The 21,704-nt window shown below is 45.2% G+C and overlaps 2 non-coding genes across 2 annotated transcripts; one reads left to right on the plus strand and one right to left on the minus strand.

Annotated features, from left to right (window-relative positions):
* Positions 1-1,830: 1,830 nt before the first annotated feature.
* On the minus strand, positions 1,831-1,905 carry Trnat-ugu (transfer RNA threonine (anticodon UGU)). Its single transcript has one exon. It is a non-coding gene; the product is annotated as a tRNA-Thr (tRNA).
* A 470-nt stretch (positions 1,906-2,375) lies between these two features.
* Trnat-ugu (transfer RNA threonine (anticodon UGU)) lies at positions 2,376-2,450 on the plus strand. The gene has a single exon. It is a non-coding gene; the product is annotated as a tRNA-Thr (tRNA).
* Positions 2,451-21,704: the final 19,254 nt, after the last annotated feature.

Here is a 21,704-nt window from a genome sequence, read left to right on the forward strand (position 1 = left end):
GATAAGGAAACAACTCCCACTTAAAAGATTCGAGAACTTCACGAGTGGCATTTGCCGTGTGGGCCCGGGCGTTGTCGTGACTCAGCAAGATCTTTGAGCCCAACTTTCCCCTGCGCTTCTTTTGTATTGCTCTTCTGAGGTTGTGCAGAGTTTGGCAATACCTTTGAGAGTTTATTGTAGTGCCTATTTCCAGGAAATCCACAAAAATCACACCTTTTCTGTCCCAAAAGACAGTCGCCATCACCTTCCTTGCCGTCATTGTCTGCATGCATTTCTTGGGTTTTTGGGGGGAATTTGTGTGCCCCCACTGCATTGACTGCAATTTTGTCTCGCAGTTCACATGCTTAACCCATGTTTCGTCACCAGTAACGATGCGATCGAGTAATGAGTCGCCATCTTTCTCGTAAGCGTCAAAAAACGTTAACGCTGCAGCCATCCGCTGATTTTTGTGAATCTCTGTCAAGATTTTTGGTATCCATCTTGCACAAAACTTGTGGTAACCAAGCTTTTCGGTAATTATTTCGTGCAACAAACTTCCTGATATTTGTGGAAAACTCATATAGAGTTCCGTTATTGTGAAATTACGGTTTTCACGGACCGCGGCATCGACTTTTTCGACAAGTTCGGCAGTCACTATGCTGGGTCTTCCACTTCGCTCTTCGTTGTGAACGTTAGTTCGGCCATTTTTAAATTTTATGACCCATTGACGCACTCCACCTTCAGTGATTATGTTGTCCCCATACACTTCACAAAGCTGCCGATAGATTTCTATCGGTGTACAGCTTTTTGCAGTCATAAACCTTATTACAGCATGCACTTCACACTTCACGGCATTTTCAATTAACGCTGACATTTCAAACTGTCACAGTAACTCAACGGAGTACAGCACGAACCTCTCACTAGCACGGCAGGATGCCGACTGAGCGGTGGAATGCCATGACACCAAGATGGCCGCGCTAGCCTCGCCCCTAACGGACACAAACGAAAACGTAATGTACTTTGTGGATAGCCCTCGTATGTATTTCCTTCAATTCGTCAAAAAACTCTCTATCCCAAGATGTAGTGAGTTCACAGCATAGCTGCTAGCCATTAATAGTTCCCACCATTTTGTTTCTCAAGCCTGCCTCCAAAGTGTTTTAATATGTACCAATTTAATAACTAACTTTCAGGCTATAGACCGACGATACTCTCGTCACCCTTTGGTCTGTGAAATCCATGACCACTCTGCCCTTGGCCGTGCTGACTGCTCCGTATTCTTTCTCTGGGTCCCAAGTCACGTGAACATCCCTGGGGATGAACTGGCTGACCGTTTGGCTAGAGAGGCAGGTACTTACGCCTCCCCCCCCCCCTCCACCCTCATGCCCTTTCATGACTCCAGGTGCAGATATGCGGATATATATCAGATCTCTCTTTGCCCAAAAGTGGAATGACATGTGGTGTGCTACTGCTCTCAGTAATAGACTCCACACAATGAAGGAGACTATTGCAGTTCGGCGTTCTTCCTTCTACTCCTCTCGGGAGGAATGCACTGTCTTATGCCATCTACGCATCGGTCATACTAGGCTCATTCATTGTTTTCTCTTGAATGACGAGCCGTCCCCACAATGTGGCTGTGGAGACAGACCGTTGGTATGCCATATATCGGTGGAATGTCTTCTAATTTTGGCCCTTCGTAATGAATACAGCCTTTATATGACGGTAGTATCTGTTCCCGAAAGAAGTTACCGTGGATGACCATGCAGCTTTGCTAGAAATGAAATGATAATTAAATGGACACCCTAGCTGCAAACAGGCGTTGATGTACTTCATTGGGGACATATTGAAAATGTGTGCCCCGACCGGGACTCGAACCCGGGATCTCCTGCTTACATGGCAGACGCTCTATCCATCTGAGCCACCGCGGGCACAGAGTATAGTGCGTCTGCAGGGACTTATCCCTTGCACGCTCCCCGTGAGATCCACATTCCCAACATGTCCACATCACTACATTCGTAGTGCGCCTAATAGATGTTTGCCCATCATACTCATTACTCGTGGCAGATTAATCTACCAAGCCCCGTACGAGTTCGGGCATAGCGTGTGCGTTCGCACAAGAAGGTCAAAGGCCGGGAACCAATATTTTTAACTATATATGACGGTAGTATCTGTTCCCGAAAGAACAGTTACCGTGGATGACCATGCAGCTTTGCTAGAAATGAAATGATAATTAAGTACACACCCTAGCTGCAAGCAGGCGTTGATACACTTCATTGGGAACATGTTGAAAATGTGTGCCCCGACCGGGACTCGAACCCGGGATCTCCTGCTTACATGGCAGACGCTCTATCCATCTGAGCCACCGCGGGATAAGTCCCTGCAGACGCACTATCGTCTGTGCCCGCGGTGGCTCAGATGGATAGAGCGTCTGCCATGTAAGCAGGAGATCCCGGGTTCGAGTCCCGGTCGGGGCACACATTTTCAATATGTCCCCAATGAAGTACATCAACGACTGTTTGCAGCTAGGGTGTCCATTTAATTATCATTTCCTGAATACAGCCTTCCTTCTTTGTCTTTAATATTAGAAGACGATTCACAGATGGTTGATCTGGTACTCAGTTTCCTACGTGAAAGTGGATTTTATTTTCAATTATAAGATTTTGCTTCAATCCTGAAGCAGGGCAGGGTGGTTGCGGTTGGGAGCTCTCTTCATGTTTTCTGGTTCTGGAACCCATAACCACTCCCTTGCAAAGACTGCTTTTTTATCCCTCTGTTTTTCCAGTTTTAGGACTTGGGCTACCCTTTACTCCTTTTTCTGTGTGTGTTTTTAGATTCCTTGTTTTGTAGTTTGACCTCTCTGATTGGATCCGCCCGCTTTTAGTGGACCATCTTACGCAAGTAACTTTTGAATTACGTGACAGATGATCTCTCAGTTTATTCCCATAATCCCCCCTCAAACAATCAGTCAAACAGGCACGAATTACTTCTCGCTAATCGAATTAATGAAAGGGAGTTGGAGGGGAAGGGAATTGGAGTATTATACTGGCAAGTCTAGAAACATGCAACACCATTTCTAATACCACTCCATCAAACTGCGGTCTACATGCGAGAAGAGATACTATTCGAAACCCCATAATTGCCTCCCATAGGGACACATAAGTTTGAAATTTAGCTCAAAGGTTCCTTCAACCTTAATTGCCTCCCATAGGGACAAATAAGTTTGAAATTTAGGTCAAATGTTCCTACAACCGTCCTCTGTAATAGTGCAAAATCATGGCGCTCTGCTATGTCATCCTCGGGCTCGGGGACGCATCAAACAGCAAGTTGTCGACATGTGCGAAAAAAAGGCCATAGCTCAGAAGTTCAAGTGATCTATAAGGTGGGTTAATGATGTCACATTCACACCAAATTTCGCCACAATTCTATCCAACACCACAGTGCACGATCACACGAGGAGAAGGTCGTCACAGCTTCTCTTACCCACATTTCATCCCTTCTTTTAACGTCTCTGCGATGGAGATCATAACCGCGACAACCAACTTCGAAATCGCGCGATTTTCTTATAAGTGACTGAGGGAAACATTTCACTTACACCGTCGCTCAGAATCGACCCGAAAAAGGCCTCAGGGGGTTGAATAAGGAGGGTGTAGAATACTAAACTACAATCCAAAAACAAAAACGTGGGAACTTAACGATGTTTGAAGAGGCGTTCTGGGATTCTAAATATGAATAACAAAGAGAATAGACTCACAGTGGTAATCATGACTGAACATGGGAGTAGTTGGTCAAAGAAAGTTCTAGGGGCACTTTTGATATCAAATTAATGTGCTCATTAATGAAACTGATCAATTACACCACCACCCCTCCACCCCTCCCCCCTACCCATGACCTGTTTTCTGCTAAGTGGCTTATGACCACTCGAGGTTGCTTTATGACACCCTGGGGATAATCAGCTTCTGAGAAACCCCCCACCCCTTTCTCTCTCCCTCTTCCTACTCTATATCCACTTCTCCAAGTATTATGGGGAAAAAATGGCTCTGAGCACTATGCGACTTAACTTATGAGGCCATCAGTCGCCTAGAACTTAGAACTAATTAAACCTAACTAACCTAAGGACATCACACACATCCATGCCCAAGGCAGGATTCGAACCTGCGACCGTAGCGGTCTCTCAGTTCCAGACTGTAGCGCATAGAAGCGCACGGCCACTCCGGTCGGCCATGGGAAAAGGGGCACTTGTTAAGTTCTGAGCCACTTGCCCCCCCCCCCCCCCTGGGAAATCCCCCAGCCTTCCTCTTGTCCCTCTCCCCTCAGAAAAGAAATTGGCAGGAAAATTGAGACATGTGCTGCCCCACCACTGTGGAAGATAATATTAAATGTAGAAATCATCATCTTGGGACAGCTGTTTGTAAATGCTCGATAATGCCAGAAAATCTTCCAGTTTACATATTCTGCGACATCTTCCACATTATTTGTCATAATGAAACACCGCCTCTGTCTGTAGTTCTACCATTCTGTGTGTTGCGGGAGCACCTTACCTTACATCATACGATGTCGAGCTTTCTGTTAGAGCCAATGGACCGAAACGCCTTAATGTTGCCTTAGCACCTGATGCAGAGGTCAAAGTCACGGTAGAAAAACAACACTTGTGGCTGTGTACATAGCTGTAGTCATACACTGTTTCGATGTGTTGCAGCAAAAAACAATGTATCAAACTGCTTATAAAACAACAACATAAGCACCATCTGTTGAGTGATAGTCTGTGGGTATGGTCTTTCTACATTAGAGGCGACAAAATTTTGCACAGGTCTGTGCTAGTGATTTCAATCACCGGCTGCCTGCTCCAGTAGACCAGTGCAAGTGTATTTAATGAGATCACCACATGTGGTTGATGTCAACACGCAGATTTTATTTGTTTTCGATACATCTGAGGAGAGTGAGGTAGTAAAAGCTTATTGAGTTCTCTACCAGGTGGGGTTAGTGAAGATTTTATAGTTCGTAGTTTTACTCCTTTGGATGCTACAGAAATAACTCAGAGAGAGAGACAGAGACAGAGAGACTGTGCTGTCAACAAAGACTCTGACACTGTCGTATTTCTACAATATAATCATAAGAATACTATAAAGGATAGTAGCACATGTACAGGGAGATATTTATAGACAGTAATTCGATATTAATGAATTGTATGAGTGATGTTTCTGAAGTTATTTGTGCTGTCCACGAATACTGTGCATGGTCGTGAATTTCCTCCTATACATTAGTGTGCAATTTTTCTCGTTTGATAGCTCCCTACTTGATTAGTGACTGGTGGAGGACTACACTGTCTTCTAACTAATGGAACAGTGGTGTCAGAACGTTATGGTCTTTCGAGAGGATTATCAGGCGCCTCTAGCTTGGCGGGAAATATCTCTTACTTGTCGAAACCAGGTGGATTCAAATGCTAAATATCAAAGACTGGAGGATTCGTGAGAATACGGCAGGTAAGGGAGACTCTGACGAAAGCTAAATTGAAGGGTGGGCTCTATACTGTTTCTTCTAATTATTGTGGACAGATATATTTCAACCTCTCTCATACTTCTCGCGAAGTGACTTTATTGAGAAAATTAGAGGCTAATACGAAGGTTATAACCGAGAGACAATCAGCAGCACAAGTTCTGTATTTTGTTTTCTCGATAAATAACAGACAACAGTTTTCTGTGAATTTTATGTGCTTATAAATGGATGGGCTGACGTATTGCTAGAGTAAATTTACAACTATATCTGTATGCATACTTTGCAGACCGTAGTTAGGTGCATGGCAGAGTGTACCCTGTAGCACTACTAGTCATTTCCTTTCCTATTCCACTCGCAAACAGAGCGAGAAAAAAAAAGACTTTATGTATGCTTTCATATGAGCGTTACTTTCTCATACCTTATCTTCATGGTCCTTACATGAAATGTATGATGCCTGCAGTAGGATCCTTCTGCAGTTAACTTCAAATGTCTATTCTCAACCGTGTTCCTCGAAAGGGACATCACCTTTCCTCTAGGGATTCTCATTTGAGTTATCTGGCGAGTGTAATCCGACTGTAGGAATAAAATTACTCAACATGCAAACGCGCTCTCATGGTCAATTTAACTGATTAGTCAATCGACTAATATCAACGACGTGCCACCGGAAGAGGAAATGAAGGTGAGAGTATCAAGGATACAATTTGTGAGTTGGCATGATAGTCAGGCGTTTTTGCACTGTGAGAGATCTTTTAACGAAATTTCTTTTTTCCACCTACACAAGGAGAGGTGGCTGTTGTAATAAAACCAGCTATGTCACTGAATATATAAAGTTATTTATAGCATTAACCTGGTAGTAGAGCATAGCCTCAGCACTCTGTCATGAGCCGAAAGCCGAAAATGACATTCATATTCTACTCCTGCAATGTAGGGTCTAGCAGTCATTAAGCTGATAAGAACAGATTTTTTACTGGATGAGAAAATACTGAGAGTAAATATAGCCTCTACCATACTGTTTTACTGGATTTTCTCAACAAGTGATAGTACTTAAGTAATGTGAAGACGCCCGTGTGCTCAGATTTCTTCTGTCCTTGAAAGTAACTCATAGAAAAGGAAGAAATCTACGTTTCGTGTGAGAAGATTCAATATGGTGAATGTTAACGCTGGACGATTATTCCCCCTCATGTAAACTGATCGCTTGACAGCTGGGCAGCCACAGCGATAGTTTCTCCAGCCCGAAAGTGTCTGGTATCGCAGGATGCGAATACAGGAGGATTGGTGCTTCACTGGTGATACCATCATTGCATGAGGCACAGCTATTTCTCCATAGTGCAGTTCATCTGTGAGCCCAGCGGTGTATGGCGCGTGATGCGGCCCTGCAGACGGCTGACGGCGCGCGATTGACAATCGCGAGTGTGTGCGATTGGATCGTTTTCTTCGCCAGGTATGTTCAGTGAATCACTGTGGTGGAGAAGGGCGCTTGTGTTGTCAAATGTTTGTACATAAAAAAAGTTGGATATATTGAGCGCTACGATCTATTTGTGGCGGGAATTGAATTACTTGATTTGCATAGTGTTTGCGTGTGATTCTCAAATGGTGAAAATATTTTTTTAATTAAGAAGGATCATCGTAAGTGGACGGTGAGTGTTTTAAATGATCTACTTGACTCCTGTAAAGTTAAACAATCAGTTTGATAGGGTAGTGCAAATGAACTATTTCCCAACATTTTTTATATCGCAATTGTGCGAGATCTCCCTTTGTCCCCAGCATTAACCAACAGGAACACGTTATTATGAGGAGGGATGAAAATCTCTATCTGCATATCTAGAGCCATTGGTTCACACACAAAAAGAAAGTAACTAATCGAGTGCAAACAGTGCCGGTTTGGTGGGAATTCCCCAGGTATCAGATATCAAAGGAAAGCTGTCATCAAATGATTTGTTGGGGGTATGAGATCATAGGGGGCCGAAATCCAGTGTGTGGTCTGAGGTATTTAGTTGAAATTAATACACTGGGCGGTTTTTGACCTCAATGGCGGTGACAGAGACACATGAGAGCGACCCAAAAATGGCGGCTAATATACTGCATTTCATTCCATTCCTCAGTGCTTACAGCTATTTCATTTGGGAAGTTGGGGTAAGGGTTGTACAGACGTAACTCTACCCAAGTGGGGGAGTCCTGTCGCCCAAACACTTATTAAATATAAATTAAGGATCAATATACTACACTCCTGGAAATGGAAAAAAGAACACATTGACACCGGTGTGTCAGACCCACCATACTTGCTCCGGACACTGCGAGAGGGCTGTACAAGCAATGATCACACGCACGGCACAGCGGACACACCAGGAACCGCGGTGTTGGCCGTCGAATGGCGCTAGCTGCGCAGCATTTGTGCACCGCCGCCGTCAGTGTCAGCCAGTTTGCCGTGGCATACGGAGCTCCATCGCAGTCTTTAACACTGGTAGCATGCCGCGACAGCGTGGACGTGAACCGTATGTGCAGTTGACGGACTTTGAGCGAGGGCGTATAGTGGGCATGCGGGAGGCTGGGTGGACGTACCGCCGAATTGCTCAACACGTGGGGCGTGAGGTCTCCACAGTACATCGATGTTGTCGCCAGTGGTCGGCGGAAGGTGCACGTGCCCGTCGACCTGGGACCGGACCGCAGCGACGCACGGATGCACGCCAAGACCGTAGGATCCTACGCAGTGCCGTAGGGGACCGCACCGCCACTTCCCAGCAAATTAGGGACACTGTTGCTCCTGGGGTATCGGCGAGGACCATTCGCAACCGTCTCCATGAAGCTGGGCTACGGTCCCGCACACCGTTAGGCCGTCTTCCGCTCACGCCCCAACATCGTGTAGCCCGCCTCCAGTGGTGTCGCGACAGGCGTGAATGGAGGGACGAATGGAGACGTGTCGTCTTCAGCGATGAGAGTCGCTTCTGCCTTGGTGCCAATGATGGTCGTATGCGTGTTTGGCGCCGTGCAGGTGAGCGCCACAATCAGGACTGCATACGACCGAGGCACACAGGGCCAACACCCGGCATCATGGTGTGGGGAGCGATCTCCTACACTGGCCGTACACCACTGGTGATCGTCGAGGGGACACTGAATAGTGCACGGTACATCCAAACCGTCATCGAACCCATCGTTCTACCATTCCTAGACCGGCAAGGGAACTTGCTGTTCCAACAGGACAATGCACGTCCGCATGTATCCCGTGCCACCCAACGTGCTCTAGAAGGTGTAAGTCAACTACCCTGGCCAGCAAGATCTCCGGATCTGTCCCCCATTGAGCATGTTTGGGACTGGATGAAGCGTCGTCTCACGCGGTCTGCACGTCCAGCACGAACGCTGGTCCAACTGAGGCGGCAGGTGGAAATGGCATGGCAAGCCGTTCCACAGGACTACATCCAGCATCTCTACGATCGTCTCCATGGGAGAATAGCAGCCTGCATTGCTGCGAAAGGTGGATATACACTGTACTAGTGCCGACATTGTGCATGCTCTGTTGCCTGTGTCTATGTGCCTGTGGTTCTGTCAGTGTGATCATGTGATGTATCTGACCCCAGGAATGTGTCAATAAAGTTTCCCCTTCCTGGGACAATGAATTCACGGTGTTCTTATTTCAATTTCCAGGAGTGTATTAACATTGATTTAAATTTCGTGTTGTGAGATCAATCTTCTCCAGCACAGAGTGAGTGTTTTTCGCTCCAGTTTTCATTGGGAGGGGTGGGGAGGGAGGGTGCAAGGGGTTGAAGCGTGGGACATTATCTGGTTGTGGCATCGTGCACTAACTCAGTCGATCCCTATTCGTCCAGATGAACGAAGACACGAAAATTTTTCAACAGGACAACAGGTCCAATTTGCAGCTTTGTAATTACCTAATTAGGACACCTAATTGCTGGACAGAGTAAGCTTGCACCTTCTGCAACAACAGCTCTGCACAGACTGGGCGAATTTCCTGACAATTTTTTTTTCTGGGGGAAGGGAGGGGGGGGGGTGGAGAGGAAGGCTGGGGAATTTTCCAGGAGGGGACAAGGGGCTCAGAAGCGAACAAGTGTCCCCTTTCCCAGGGGGCTGGGTGTGAGGAGGCGATGAGGGAGATATTGGGGGTTTCTCAGAATGTCTGATCATCCCCAAAAGGTCAAAAATCAACTCTCAGGAGGGCATAAACCACTTAGAAGAACAGTAGGTTAGAAAGAGGAGGAAGGGGTGTGGTTTAATTGAACAATTTAATAACTAGCGAATCAGTTTTATATCAAATGTCTCCCAGAACTCTCTTTGCGCTATTATTCATGGAAACTTTTTAGTTACACCTACACACAAAGAGTATAGAGATATAAACCTTTAAGTATAGACTATTATGTGAGGAGCTCTAGTGGGGCAAAAGACAAAATAATTGAGTCTGTAGAATTCTGAAGAAATCATGTCAAGTAGTGAACAAGTAAACAGTCACTTACTTCTTAAGGGTGCCAGTCGACTAGAATCATAGGGAGCAAAACAGCACAGTAAACTCACAGCACAGTTGCATTAGTCAAATAAGATCTGAGACCGAACTGTCATAGAGAAGTGTTAAGTCAATGCGCCATCCCATGCACATTCCAATATTGGGGCAAGGGGGACACGAGGACACTCTGCATTGTTGCCAGAGGTATTCAAGATGGCAGCGAAGACGTCATCCAAGATGGCGGCGTGTAGACTTGGCAACAGCACATGACATCATCCAATATGGCTGCCATGACGTCATTCCAGATGGCTAATTTTGTGGGAAGTTTGAATTTTGGTGGAAAAGTGCCACCCCCCCCCCCAGAAAAATGGCAGGAAGTTCAAATTCCAGCAGGATAATGCATCACACCTTGGTTATCTCTACTAAGCTACTCCCACTAACCTAAGTCAGCTGACCACCACTTACTCCTATGAACTGGTGCCAAGTTTGAATTTTTGTGGTAAACAAAGGTCACTTGGGGTTTCACTACCAACCTAAGAAAATTGCGTGAAAGAAAGCACACTTGTACTAACTAACCTCAGTCACCCGACTGCCACCTCCCCCAGAAAAATGGCGGGAAGTTCAAATTACGACAGGATAATGCATCACACCACAGTTATCTCTACTAAGCTGAGAAAATCGTGCGAAGATAGCTCACTTGGCGTACCTCCACTTACCTAAGTGACCCGACCGCCACTTCCTCCTATGAACTGGCGCCAAGTTTGAATTTTGGCGGTAAACAAACGTCACTTGGGGTTTCGCTACCAACCTAAGAAAATCGCAGGAAGGTAGTTCACTTGTACTAACCTCAGTCACCCAACCTCCACCTCTTCCTAGGAACTCACGCCAAGTTTGAATTCCAACAGGATAATGCATCACACCACAGCTATCTCTGCTAAGCTAAGAAAATGGTGTGAAGATAGCTCAGTTGGCCTACCTCCACTAACCTAAGTCACCCATCCTCCACCTCTTCCTAGGGGTAGGTGAGAAAAGGACTCAGCCTGCACTGGGATGGTGGAGAGAGGAAAGAGTGCGCTTTATTTATTGTGGATCAATTTATTTAGCGATCGAGTGTATTTATTACACTGATACAAAATACATATTCTGACATGTCTGGGGTCACATCACACAGCCTACAGACATGCGAACCACTAAAAGACTCTACAAACATGCTTGCTAATCGTCAACTGTTGAAATGAGGCACCAGTCTTTATTTAAACAATTTGACCCACTACCACCATCCGGTGTGTCTGCCATGAGGCCCAGAGCCCAACTGAGCTAGTACACAGTACCAGCACCAGAGGGCACTGTCGTCCCTGATGTCATCTGTTCGACCGCTTTCTCTCAATCGCCATTCTAACGGGATATGTCCAACACGCGCTATTGATGTCACAGCGCCAAGCCTGTGCACTCATACTGACGACACAGATCGTGCAATAGAAATCTGCCCACAATTCAAGAGGAACACGTGGACGCTGCTGCCCCCCGATCCCGACCTCACACCGGCCGTGGCCGGGCACTCCCCAAAAAGTGACGCGGTCATCAGCTGTCAAACCACACCCACCATGCTTGACACACCTGAGAAGTTCCTCTCCAATCATGTGATCACCTAGGCGCCTTTGATGATGTGATAGTACCGGAGCGAAGACCTATTTTCAAAGGGCAATCGCTCCAAGGTGGCCTGCGCAGGCGTACACCCTTGCGAAAACACCCTTAATCATAAGAGCATTCTCCTTGTTTGGAAACAGATCACTGTCTAAGCACAGACGGGGGCAATCATTGCAAGCGCATCTAAAAATGTTCTAAACCTTATACTGATACCAGATGACTATGAGAAAATAAGAACCGAGTCGACGTCACGGAATATGTATATTGTCCCAGAAATAGTTAACGCTCGCTTTCTTGATGTCTCAGCTTGTAAACACGGAAATTCTAAACCTAACAGAATCTGTTAACGAAAATAGCGCAGAATAACGTCCAATGCAGCCTTCCTCGCGGTCCTAACGAGCTACACCCTCCATCACGTGTTACCCTTCCTGCTTCCAACACACACAAACGTTCTCTCTGCTATGTAGAGGCTCCTATATCCCAGGACAAAGGATGTAAATGAATCGAGCATTATGATTGACTCTTATCGAATTTACCCGCCGAATTACTGATGCCGCCGGTATCAAAGCACAATCCACCTTCTCTTTCTTTCTCCAGACGGGACTTTCAGAGGTAAAATTATTTTGCACAGATCGCTAAATTGCACTCACAGTTAAACCCGCCAAGTTGTCTACAGATAATCAAATACATACTAGACTCACAAGAATGAGTGTGCTCCCTGCCGCCGTTGGATAAGCAGCTGCAGCAGCAAGTCGTATACTCCTAGCTCACTCATTTGTTACATAGTTTAATTCTTAATTTCTTTGCGTGTTTTTGGTACTTGCATTGTTTAATTCATAAATTTCGGGCGTATTATAGTATTTGAGAGTTGTAGCATCGCGTTTTAGTACCTGAATAGTGTAAATTCGCGTAGTCGTTTGTCTTCTGTTTTTGTTTTGAACGGCCAGTGTCGGTTGGTCACAGTCAGTGTGCTCCCTGCCGCCGTTGGATAAGCAGCTGCAGCAGCAAGTCGTATACTCCTAGCATAGTTTAATTCTTAATTTCTTTGCGTGTTTTTGGTACTTGCATTGTTTAATTCATAAATTTCGGGCGTATTATAGTATTTGAGAGTTTTGGCATCGCGTTTTAGTACCTGAATAGTGTAAAATCGCGTAGTCTCCTTCCGCCGCCGAGCAGTGTGTCAGCAGTGCGCAAGTAGCAGCATTACTGCATTTACTAGGCAATCTTGTATTTTAATAACCGTTTAAATTTTGTCGATTTGTTTGCGCTCTCTGTAGATTAGTTCAGACGTTCTTTGCACAACAGTTTTTAGCATGGACAGGGACTGCAACTGCTGTGTTCGGATGCAGGCTGAGTTGGCATCTCTTCGCTCCCAGCTTCAGGCAGTGTTGGCTTCGGTCACACAGCTTGAGGCTGTTGCCAATGGGCATCACTGTGGGGGTCCGGATGGGGGTTTGTCGGGGACGGCCAGCTCGTCCCACGCATCCCCCGATCGGACTACGACTGTGGTTGCCCGGGATACTGCCCGCATTGAGGCTGATCCCTCACCTGTGGTAGAGTTGGAGGTCGTCTCAAGGTGTGGCAGGGGGCGAAAGACATTCTGAAGGGCTGAACGGAAGGCCTCTCCAGTTTGTCTGACGAACCGGTTTCAGGCTCTGTCTCAGGCTGATACTGATCTTCGGCCTGACATGGCTGCTTGTCCTGTTCCAGAGGTTGCCCCTCAGTCTGCAAGATCTGGGCGGTCGCAGAGGGTGGGCTTACTGGTAGTTGGGAGCTCCAACGTCAGGCGCGTAATGGGGCCCCTTAGGGAAATGGCAGCAATAGAGGGGAAGAAAACCAATGTGCACTCCATGTGCATACTGGGGGGAGTCATTCCAGATGTGGAAAGGGTCCTTCCGGATGCCATGAAGGGTACAGGGTGCACCCATCTGCAGGTGGTCGCTCATGTCGGCATCAATGATGTGTGTCGCTATGGATCGGAGGAAATCCTCTCTGGCTTCCGGCGGCTATCTGATTTGGTGAAGACTGCCAGTCTCGCTAGCGGGATGAAAGCAGAGCTCACCATCTGCAGCATCGTCGACAGGAATGACTGCGGACCTTTGGTACAGAGCCGAGTGGAGGGTCTGAATCAGAGGCTGAGACGGTTCTGCGACCATGTGGGCTGCAGATTCCTCGACTTGCGCCATAGGGTGGTGGGGTTTCGGGTTCTGCTGGATAGGTCAGGAGTCCACTACACGCAACAAGCGGCTACACGGGTAGCAGGGGTTGTGTGGCGTGGGCTGGGCGGTTTTTTAGGTTAGATGGCCTTGGGCAAGTACAGAAAGGGCAACAACCTCAACGGGTGAGGGGCAAAGTCAGGACATGCGGGGACCAAGCAGCAATCGGTATTGTAATTGTCAACTGTCGAAGCTGCGTTGGTAAAGTACCGGAACTTCAAGCGCTGATAGAAAGCACCGAAGCTGAAATCGTTATAGGTACAGAAAGCTGGCTGAAGCCAGAGATAAATTCTGCCGAAATATTTACAAAGGTACAGACGGTGTTTAGAAAGGATAGATTGCATGCAGCAGGTGGTGGAGTGTTCGTCGCTGTTAGTAGTAGTTTATCCTGTAGTGAAGTAGAAGTGGATAGTTCCTGTGAATTATTATGGGTGGAGGTTACACTCAACAACCGAGCTAGGTTAATAATTGGCCGCTTTTACCGACCTCCCGACTCAGCAGCATTAGTGGCAGAACAACTGAGAGAAAATTTGGAATACATTTCACATAAATTTTCTCAGCATGTTATAGTCTTAGGTGGAGATTTCAATTTACCAGATATAGACTGGGACACTCAGATGTTTAGGACTGGTGGTAGGGACAGAGCATCGAGTGACATTATACTGAGTGCACTATCCGAAAATTACCTCGAGCAATTAAACAGAGAACCGACTCGTGGAGATAACATCTTGGACCTACTGATAACAAACAGACCCGAACTTTTCGACTCTGTATGTGCAGAACAGGGAATCAGTGATCATAAGGCCGTTGCAGCATCCATGAATATGGAAGTTAATAGGAATATAAAAAAAGGGAGGAAGGTTTATCTGTTTAGCAAGAGTAATAGAAGGCAGATTTCAGACTACCTAACAGATCAAAACGAAAATTTCTGTTCCGACACTGACAATGTTGAGTGTTTATGGAAAAAGTTCAAGGCAATCGTAAAATGCGTTTTAGACAGGTACGTGCCGAGTAAAACTGTGAGGGACGGGAAAAACCCACCGTGGTACAACAACAAAGTTAGGAAACTACTGCAAAAGCAAAGAGAGCTTCACTCCAAGTTTAAACGCAGCCAAAACCTCTCAGACAAACAGAAGCTAAACGATGTCAAAGTTAGCGTAAGGAGGGCTATGCATGAAGCGTTCAGTGAATTCGAAAATAAAATTCTTGACAGAAAATCCTAGGAAGTTCTGGTCTTACGTTAAATCAGTAAGTGGCTCGAAACAGCATATCCAGACACTCCGGGATGATGATGGCATTGAAACAGAGGATGACACGCGTAAAGCTGAAATACTAAACACCTTTTTCCAAAGCTGTTTCACGGAGGAAGACCGCACTGCAGTTCCTTCTCTAAATCCTCGCACAAACGAAAAAATGGCTGACATGGAAATAAGTGTCAAAGGAATAGAAAAGCAACTGGAATCACTCAACAGAGGAAAGTCCACTGGACCTGACGGGATACCAATTCGATTCTACACAGAGTACGCGAATGAACTTGCCCCCCTTCTAACAGCCGTGTACCGCAAGTCTCTAGAGGAACGGAGGGTTCCAAATGATTGTAAAAGAGCACAGGTAGTTCCAGTCTTCAAGAAGGGTCGTCGAGCAGATGCGCAAAACTATAGACCTATATCTCTGACGTCGATCTGTTGTAGAATTTTAGAACATGTTTTTTGCTCGAGTATCATGTCGTTTTTGGAAACCCAGAATCTACTATGTAGGAATCAACATGGATTCCGGAAACAGCGATCGTGTGAGACCCAACTCGCTTTATTTGTTCATGAGACCCAGAAAATATTAGATACAGGCTCCCAGGTAGATGCTATTTTCCTTGACTTACTGCAGGCGTTCGATACAGTTCCGCACTGTCGCCTGATAAACAAAGTAAGAGCCTACGGAATATCAGACCAGCTGTGTTGCTGGATTGAAGAGTTTTTAGCAAACAGAACACCGCATGTTGTTATCAATGGAGAGACGTCTACAGACGTTAAAGTAACCTCTGGCGTGCCACAGGGGAGTGTTATGGGACCATTGCTTTTCACAATATATATAAATGACCTAGTAGATAGTGTCGGAAGTTCCATGCGGCTTTTCGCGGATGATGCTGTAGTATACAGAGAAGTTGCAGCATTAGAAAATTGTAGCGAAATGCAGGAAGATCTGCAGCGGATAGGCACTTGGTGCAGGGAGTGGCAACTGTCCCTTAACATAGACAAATGTAATGTGTTGCGAATACATAGAAAGAAGGATCCTTTATTGTATGATTATATGATAGCGGAACAAACACTGGTAGCAGTTACTTCTGTAAAATATCTGGGAGTATGCGTGCGGAACGATTTGAAGTGGTATGATCATATAAAATTAATTGTTGGTAAGGCGGGTACCAGGTTGAGATTCATTGGGAGAGTGCTTAGAAAATGTAGTCCATCAACAAAGGAGGTGGCTTACAAAACACTTGTTCGACCTATACTTGAGTATTGCTCATCAGTGTGGGATTCGTACCAGATAGGGTTGACGGAGGAGATAGAGAAGATCCAAAGAAGAGCGGCGCGTTTCGTCACAGGGTTATTTGGTAACCGTGATAGCGTTACGGAGATGTTTAATAAACTCAAGTGGCAGACTCTGCAAGAGAGGCGCTCTGCATCGCGGTGTAGCTTGCTCGCCAGGTTTCGAGAGGATGCGTTTCTGGATGAGGTATCGAATATATTGCTTCCCCCTACTTATACCTCCCGAGGAGATCACGAATGTAAAATTAGAGAGATTAGAGCGCGCACGGAGGCTTTCAGTTAGTCGTTCTTCCTGCGAACCATACGCGACTGGAACAGGAAATGGAGGTAATGACAGTGGCACGTAAAGTGCCCTCCGCCACACACCGTTGGGTGGGTTGCGGAGTATAAATGTAGATGTAGATGAATATTGGAATCCAGGAACATATTTACCAGTCTAACTGCAATTAAATATTATTATGATTGCCGCAAAAGTCTGACACCGATCGATGTACACTTAATTTCTGCTCTTGACGGTTGTGCTTCTGGAACGAATCTGAGTATCTATAGCACCCATAATTTCCCACGTAAAAAATCTCTACCAGTTATCGTTGTGCTGAATCTACACATCCCTCATGATAGGACACACATAATCCTCTCTAGTCATGCCAAAACATGAAGCATAGTAACTTTAAAATATAATATATACACATTTTACACGATGTAAGCCACAGTAACTTTGCAATAGAATATGTATACATTTTACGCAAACACTGCAGTTATCTCTTATATCGGTACAGCACCCGTAAAAATTATCCTATGCTTACACCCACACCAGTTATATGTCACAATTCTCCTCAGTCCTAGGGAAGCACAATCAGCCTTTTCTTCCTTTCTACTATTTGACATTTAATGGCAATAAGCTAGTTTACACTGATTACCGTATTACACTGACATCTAAACCTTGCAAAGTACCATACATATCGTAAAATACGGAAAGAGTCTTACACAGTTCACTGCTCTCCCACTGGGGACGGGAACTTGAATATTAGAACGTGAAACCAATATCCAACCCAGCAATATATCACTGCGTACCATGTCGATACAATTCGTATCTTGTGCCAAACAAAATCATCCCTTTCACATCATTCGCACATATACCGTGAAGATGGGCAGTACCATATATTCTCTTCACAGCACCAGATATTTTGCGGCAGCCGATGATCACAAGTCATCCACCCCCGAAACGCGCGACCAGCGCACCCTCAGCGGACCAAAGTCGCTCTCAGAATTGTTCTACAAATTCGGGATCGTTTCCCCTCGGCACAGACGAGTTACTGTTTCTGCTCCGAACCTGCTTCCTTGCTTGCTCGCTTTTCTACACTCATCTCCAGACTCGGGGATTACAAGAACACACGTATTTTCCCCAAAATATTAGATCATTTTCGCTGTACTTTTCGATATCAAGGACTAGGCAGCATCCTACCGATAGCTACCGCAACATAATTCCCAAGATATAGACTGGAAATTAATTTCTTTACAAACCTCAAACTTTATCCATGTACTGCATGCTGTAAACCACTGAGTAACTAGAAACAAACAAAGGATAGTGATATTTCCACTCTTGAATACCGATGTCGGTAATGTAACTGATTCCAAATCATCCCTATAATTTACACGCCAACTAAGGTCTTTCCCATGTCTAGAGAACAGGTAAGCGTGTATTCCACATGCTAGATTCACACACCACAATCGATCTTCTTTCAACTTAATAAAGGCACGAAATGTGCAGATGCAGTGAACCGAACAATGTACATGGGAGACAATAACGGTCCAGCGCAAACGCATCTCCGTACACAATCTTCTGAAAATTCCACTTGATCACGAAAGCAGCCCAACACTTACTAAGTTTCAGTTCGCTGTTCAGACGTCTAGACAATAGCAAAGTGAACTCAGATACATTCCTACACTCCAACAGGCTTCTGCATTTGGACGGCTGCTGCCATTAACGGGAAATGTGAATCATTCCCACCATATGCCATGCATACACGGAATCATTCTAGAAAACCAGTCACATGTATTTTTTATCATTATACTTACAATTAAATGTTACGATCACAGTCTCAATTGAAGGGCATTCGACAGTGAGCGAAGTATTGGAAATACACCCTGCTGTCGGCAATCGCTCTGGAAACAGAAATATCATTACGTTTCTTATGACTTGATATACTCTTCCCTTCGCTATCACAGTACTCCAAGTCAAATCCATACCCTCCTTACGACTGGACATAGTCATTTCCCTTACAAAAACACGTACTTTATAAACCTCATGCTCAAATGCGAACATATGGCGCATCCCCTACTACTAAGTATAATACTTCGTCAATAGCTGATTGGCTATGATACGAAATAATACTGATCGAAAATCAACGATGGATGGACATGTCTCTTAGCTTTTTCTTGCGAGTGCTACCACTGTACCTTAGAAAGAGAGATGTAATAGGCCAGATGTTAAAAAAAAAAAGATCGCAATAACTACTGCATGTTACTGTCACAAGCGATGTTGGTTCTACAAGTGCACACAAGTATCAATGTTAAAAGCTATACCTGCTTTACGAAGCGAGGTACGACACCACCTCTGAATGAGGTGGTTTTTATCCGGCCAAATACCGTGACGGTGATCATAAGAATGTGTATTATCAACCCACAATGCAACCTCATGATAAAAATACCACATTTTGAAAGTGATTCAGCTAAGGAACGTAGTATGTAAGCGGTATTTGCCACTCTCTCATACCGATTATTGTATAGTGTTTGTAGCACATTCTGTCTCGAGACCATATCAGAGGTTCTGCGATGTATCCACTGAGTTAAGGTCTGTGACTGATTGAGAAAGAACACAAACAATAGCAGTAGATAATGTACCAACTGAGGTTGTAAGAAAAGGTATACTAGCTTCTCAGATCTCTAGTGTTACGCTATCTACTAGAAATGATGTCCATGGTTTGGAATCGGATCTTTCCATACAAGCACCTAGCTGCGTTGGATCCTATTGACAATTGCTTTAATTATTAGAACCACTACTCAATCATATTTCTGGCACTCTCATATCTCGAAACGAGTCACTTTTCCTGAACCTAGCTGCTACAGTAGAATTCCAACTTGGTTTTAGTCACCCCCTATGCATCTTGCAACTGCTCCCATTTCTACAGCTTTCCGCATGTGATGGTTCCAGTTTAAGTCGTAACTGAGCATAAGTCGGAGAAAGACATATCCACCACCTTCTGCAACCCATGTAGAAACAGAACGACCTGAGTTACTGCAACAGGACCGTGTTTTGTCCATTCGGTGGAAATGCATACAATGTGGTATGTCTGCAAACTAGATACAGATACTACAGCCCGAAGCAGATCCGCGCCCATTCAAATCAGTCAGCCCAACATGCTATCATCGTTATTCTCTATCCCCTAAAAGAGAAAAATTACGAACTATGAAAGCTCAACTAACTTCATCCGATATAGAAGTCACCTAGGCACCGATGCAGGTGCGATGATGCAAAGCTGCGGTCGGGCTCCAGTGCGGAGAAAGAAATTTCGAAATACTCCCCAGAATAGCGCAACGCGCAGCCATCCAAGCATTCCTAACGATATACGTAGTCCCTCACCGAATTTATACCTCAAACTGCTGCTGCTACGCCACACATCAGCTGATTTTAAATATAAGGCACTTACAACATAAGGAAACCGGAAGAGTTTCCTCGCTTTGTGCAGAGTCCCCAAACTACAGTCCGAAGGTCATTCATGAGCTCTACATTTAGACTTGTCTCTCACACCGACGGAATAACTGATAACTCTACATTCCGTTTCGACTGATTCCTCATACTGGAGTCATGTCCGCGAGCACTGTTTCGCTGCTAGCAGCCCTCAAAAGGTGTTCACCCATCCACAAAACTCATTCCCCAACTCAGACAAACTCCGTCAGTCAATCATTATATGGTAACCAACAGCGCGTTGTTGCATGGATGGGATGGAGAAGACACCGCGCATGTACTGTAATAATAAGCATCACAGTTGATAGTGCGAACAATTTTAGCAATTTTACAGTTACTTCAACACCAGCCAATAATGTAACAGCATATCTCCCCAATTTCAGTATCATAGCTAAACCAACCCTTCTCCACTCTGCGAGTATCATTGCGAACATGGATTGATGACTGTACAGTACGTCCATTCAGTATTAATTCTCAAACACATAAATCATCAAAGTATACCTGACAGCGCTCCACATATTTCTAACACATCGAGCATAGTGCTTAATTTACGATCTATCTCTATGCGCATGGGAGTCACAGAGCGTTCTCGCTGTCTTTCATCGTGGTAGTTGCTTGAAGTTCTGACGAGAGAGGAGGGAGAAGGCATGAAGATGCATGGAAGGTGGTATGTGAATATAGTGGCGCAGCAGGGTGTCTGCACTGATGGTTAGGGGATAGGGTAGAGACGAAGTCGTGAGAAGTGAATGAGCTAGTATAGAATGCGAGTTGAGGAAGATAGATGGGTGCAGAAGACGAGGCAGAGTGTATATCATTCCAGGATTTCAAGGAAATTGTATACAGAGGCAGTAGCTGAGGATGTGGCAGATTAGAGATATATAGGTGTGGATAATGGTAGACATATGTAGACCTCATTAGAGACAGTAATTATAAAAGTTTTAGTCGATTTTGGGCTTTGTTTTACATGACAAGATAGTGTGCATTCCTTGTTAGGTTTCTGTCGGTAGATAGTCCTATATACCTCGCTGTGCTAGTCGAACGAATGGCATCATTTGAGATGAAGAGGTGCAGCTTTGGACAACTGTGTCGCTGAGTAGTGCGACCAGGAATGGTGACTTGGCTTTACAATGTGTATTTCTGGTGGCAAGCATGTGAATACCTAGGACGAACTTCTGTCTCTCAGTGACTCTAAGACACAGAGACATGAGTTAAGTGGAAAATGGGTCAACATAATACATTGATTACACTGTTTCTTGTATTCTAAAGTGATCTGATTTACAAAGTTGAATCAAACGTGACGACTCGATGTTAATTATGACTTTAAATGGATAACGTGATCTGACTGTGGTTAATACGAGTGGCGGTGATTGTGAACTGAACGCGGAAAGACACTACTGCAGTGTGCTTCAACTGGACAAGAGCTGCTGCTGCCATGGATGTGCAGTCAAGTAAGACAATCCACTCTAAAGATTCCCAGAAATGCTCAACATAAACATGTAGCAAACTTGAGATTTAATGCCCATCTTGCCACTGCGTCAAGTCAGATGGTGGAGCTCCGTCACCTCCTCTCATTCGTATACACCAGACTTCAAATCCAAAGAACCCGATCTCCTCCATGGGACGTGATCAAA

Source organism: Schistocerca nitens, chromosome 4, assembly GCF_023898315.1.
Source record: "Schistocerca nitens isolate TAMUIC-IGC-003100 chromosome 4, iqSchNite1.1, whole genome shotgun sequence".
NCBI lineage: Eukaryota > Metazoa > Arthropoda > Insecta > Orthoptera > Acrididae > Schistocerca > Schistocerca nitens.